We start from the raw sequence: 4,591 nt of genomic DNA, 5'->3' as shown, positions 1-4,591 counted from the left end.
ACACTCGAAGTAGATTGGTCTCTCTAAGCGAGATCCCAATTTCGTCGGTCATCCGACGTGACGTCTCCGTTCCCTTCTTCAGGGAACGAGGGTTACCATACGTAACAGAGACGATTTACTGCTTTCTGAAGGATGTTTCAGATGATCCCACTGTGCGGTAGGATCTCAGTGGGCCTTTATGTGCAGCCCCTTTTGATTTGCTTCATCAACTCCTTTTAGGAAAAAAGAGACAGAACTGATTTTTTTACATTAAGGGAACATTTTTTCTGTTATCTTCAAAACTGGACTGTGGAACTTGGAAAAAACTGAAACACACACTGATTGCACACCACACTTTACTGATGTTCTTGCTACAACAGTTGTGTTAAATATATATTGTGCTCATTTCAATACAGTTCATGTGCAATGGTAATCAATTTGTGTGTTGTCAATAACTTCCAATTATACAATTCACCACCTTAGAATCCATTTGCTTTAAGTTTGAGTATTTGAACCTAGTGTGTACTTTCCCTTTAGAGAGGGTTACACTTCCTTGGACCACTTTTGATAGATACTGACCACTGCAGACTGGGAACACCCCACAAGAGCTTCAGTTTTGGAGATGCTCTGACCCATTCTTCTAGCCATCACAATTTGGCTCTTGTCAAACTCGCACAAATCCTTACGCTTACGCATTTTTCCTGCTTCTAACACATCACCTTTGAGGACAAAATGTTCACTTGCAGCCAAATATATCCCATCCACTTACAGGTGCCGTGATGGAGAGATAATCGGTGTTATTCACTTCACCTGTCAGTGGTCATAATGTTATGCCTGATTGGTGTATACAAATGCTGCGTCTCAATGTGCCTACTTATACTACGCCCTTAAAGTATGTACTCTTTTGGTGAAGAAAAAGTACACACTTTTGAGTATGTAGTAGAAGAGTAGGCAAGCTTTGGGACATACTATCACATCACACAACTGCGTCTTTAACAGGCGCTCTCTGTCACATAGATACACGCACCCTGTCACTGTAAACTGGCCTGTCAATCATCTTGGCACAGTTAACATCCTCCACATTGCATTTCATTTAACTTCCTACCGTATTGGAGAGAAAAGAAGTAGCACATTGATCTGCCAGTCGCGGGTCTTTCATGCCGAGAACTCTGATCATATTTTATGCATAATGATGCATTTAAAAGTTAACAACCAAACGGATGTTTATAAAAGTTTACATTGCTGTTGCACATGAAATATAACACAGATAACATTAAATAAATATTTTTTACCAGGTTAAATGTTGAATATTAGTAACTCCAACCCCTTTTTCTAAGCCTCTACCTAACTGCCAGTCGCGCACATCTGCTATGTTTGTAGTTTTTAATGCGTTTTATTAGTGTTTGTTGTTCTGGACCGAATCCTTCGCCAAAGCGCAATGGATTGTGGGCAATATTAGCCATTATAGTGTGCACGGATCCACACTTCAAAAATCGACCTGAAATAGTAGACCATCCGGAGACTTTTGGCATACTCTTTTCAACATACTATGCTTTGGGACACACTTATTCTAATCTCACATACTATTTAGGATGGATAGTATGAACACTGACACGCAGGGTTAGTATATAAAACATTTTTTTACTAGGGTACATTTGAAATTCTGATTTGAAGAACCCCAGGAGACTGGCCTCTGACATCATCTCAAACGATTGCTAATGTTGATGGACACAACACTGTCGGTTTGAAGTGAGAGCACAAGCACTCTTGTTACCGTGGTGACTAGAGATTTCCCATGCACCCTGTAGAGATGAGAGGAGACATGAAAAAAGAGAATAAGCATGTAGAGATTGCTGTGGAAATCTTGATGACTCTTGACTTAGTCCATTAGTACATCAGCAAAATTCATAACAAAAACATCTTACCTGAGAGTTTATTTGATGTTTTGTTTTACCTTATTTAAACACACATAGATCTGGGCTTTACAGGGTTTCTTTCAAATTAATTTCAGGTAAGCCACATCTGAAAAACAACACTAGATTGGGTACTCTGAAATTCCCTTGACATTTTGCCTGAATTTTTGAATATCAATAATAATAATACAATGGAAGACTGAGACATGTTGTCACACTTTACTCTAGTGAATATTTCTCAGTGTAGATTTATAGTTAAAAAAGACAATTTCTGTACACATACATTTCCACCATTATTGTCTTAAAAACAATGGCATTCCTAGTTCATCGATATTGGTACCTTTAGCCATATAATAATAATAATAATAATAATAATAATAATAATAATAAAGAAATATGAAACACTATATTCTACAGAATATCGTTAACCTACTTAAAATGTTTTATACATTATTGGATTGGATTGTCACAATTCAGAAACTTCCAACATGTGCAATCAAACCTCTACAAATGAACACAGCAGCACGACTGGTCTTCAGTGAACCCAAGAAAGCCCACTTCACACCTTTTTTTATATCTCTGCACTGCCTACCAGTTGCTGCTTGCCTATAGAATAGCCTCGAGCTCTGCACCCTCCTACCTTCACTCTCTCTCTTACAAGTCTACATCCCCTCTAGATGCCTGCAAGGCACAACATTTTCATTCACTGTTCCTGGCTGGTGTAATGATCTTCTTAACCCTATCTGGACAGTCTAATACCTGGCAATATTCAAGAAACAACTGAAAACTCATCTCTTCATCTTTTCTGTGAGCATTTAACTGCATACTTATGTGCTTTTACTATTCTTATATCGCTCCTTCTTCTAGCTTCTATACTATTCTGGACAATATATGAAATTTTATATTGCTAGCGCTTCTCGTGTTATTGCTTCTTTATGATAAATCACTTGTTGGATTCCATATTTGTAAGTGTCTTTGGATAAAAGCATCTGGTAAATGACTAAATGTAAATGTAAAAAACTTCAAATCATTGGTACTAACAGCTCTTGTAACTGAGTTATAGAACCCGTGTGACATCTTGCACTGGCCAGACATTTGTAAAGTGAATAAGAACATGGTTAAAATCTGCCTTGATTACATACAGTAGGTTTACCTTGTATGAATTCAGATTCAGAATTCAGATGTATTGTTCTAACTTAACTCCGTTTTATCTAGATATTTGAAGCCAACATTAGAAACAAGCATTTTTATATTTTTTGACATCTGATGGACCTTGCCCTTGGTTCCTGAGATACAGACCTTGTGAAAACTCTCTATGTGACAGAAATATGTATATTATATAAAAAAAATAAATATGTATGCTTTTTTGTTTTTCTAAAACGGTTCAAGATTCACCTGGAAGTAAAAGGACACTCTGTTGCTGGCCATCATGTAAAACAAATGCTTCACAGTACATTGTTACTTCAGCCACAGGAAAGCTCTTATGCAAATCACTGAATGTTTATCTGAGAGGGGCTAAAGCGTGTTTCTCATTCACACAGTATTCAACCTTAAACTTGATAGCCTTTCAGAGCTCAGATTTGTCCAAACACAAGCACAGTCGAGGCACTGAAAAAAAAAATCACTGAAATTGTTTATTGAAAACACTGATAGGCACTAAAATTGTTTGTTGAATAGAACTGTAATGCCATCTACAAAAGCACATCAGCAGCATCAGAGGCATGCTATTTTTATCATCCTAATGACTTTACTATAAATATAATAGTATAAAAGTTATGCCAGTGACAATTATCAAATTACTTTAATTTATGATATTTTGATTCAGGTTGTTGCTGGGGTTTCTTATCTCATCAGCTTGCTATGCATCTATTTGTTAACTACATATAGTGAGTGCTCTCAAAGGGATAGTTCAGCCAAAAATTAAAATTACTTGATGATTTAATCACCCTCAAGTAATAGACCTTGTGAAAACTCTCTATGTGACAGAAATATGTATATTATATAAAAAAAATAAATATGTATGCTTTTTTGTTTTTCTAAAACGGTTCAAGATTCACCTGGAAGTAAAAGGACACTCTGTTGCTGGCCATCATGTAAAACAAATGCTTCACAGTACATTGTTACTTCAGCCACAGGAAAGCTCTTATGCAAATCACTGAATGTTTATCTGAGAGGGGCTAAAGCGTGTTTCTCATTCACACAGTATTCAACCTTAAACTTGATAGCCTTTCAGAGCTCAGATTTGTCCAAACACAAGCACAGTCGAGGCACTGAAAAAAAAAATCACTGAAATTGTTTATTGAAAACACTGATAGGCACTAAAATTGTTTGTTGAATAGAACTGTAATGCCATCTACAAAAGCACATCATGTTTGATCTGAAGACATGAACATGAAGACCAGAGATTAAATAACATAAGAATTACATATCAAATATGTGACTGAAAAAAAAAATAGCTACACATTCACCGCTTAAACAGAGTTCTACTTCAAGTTATCAATGTGCTGAAGTTGAATAGCTTGGATGTGGTCTTAAAGTAAAATAAAATAATATAATATAATATAATATAATATAATATAATATAATATAAATGTTCACTTTTTTACAGATTATTAAGACATTTTTGTAACAACAGTTAAGCACATTTTGCCTAAATCATCTTTATCTGAATGTGGAAAAAGAAACAAACAAAGAAACGG

The 4,591-nt window shown here is 35.8% G+C and overlaps 1 long non-coding RNA gene across 1 annotated transcript in view; it reads right to left on the bottom strand.

Moving 5' to 3' along the window:
* The window catches only part of LOC107678450 (uncharacterized), an 8,516-nt gene extending 4,014 nt beyond the window's left edge, over nt 1-4,502 (bottom strand). The window contains exons 1-2 of the long non-coding RNA XR_001632939.1: nt 4,491-4,502; nt 1,615-1,623 (exon numbers count right to left, since the gene is read on the bottom strand). This is a non-coding gene — a long non-coding RNA (uncharacterized LOC107678450). The remainder of the gene's footprint in view (nt 1-1,614; nt 1,624-4,490) is intronic.
* Nucleotides 4,503-4,591: the final 89 nt, after the last annotated feature.

Source organism: Sinocyclocheilus anshuiensis, unplaced genomic scaffold (genome assembly GCF_001515605.1).
Source record: "Sinocyclocheilus anshuiensis isolate Anshui unplaced genomic scaffold, SAMN03320099.WGS_v1.1 scaffold1034, whole genome shotgun sequence".
NCBI classification, from domain to species: domain Eukaryota; kingdom Metazoa; phylum Chordata; class Actinopteri; order Cypriniformes; family Cyprinidae; genus Sinocyclocheilus; species Sinocyclocheilus anshuiensis.
Note: the sequence above shows the minus strand (reverse complement) of the source record. Positions and strands in the feature narration are given on the sequence as shown.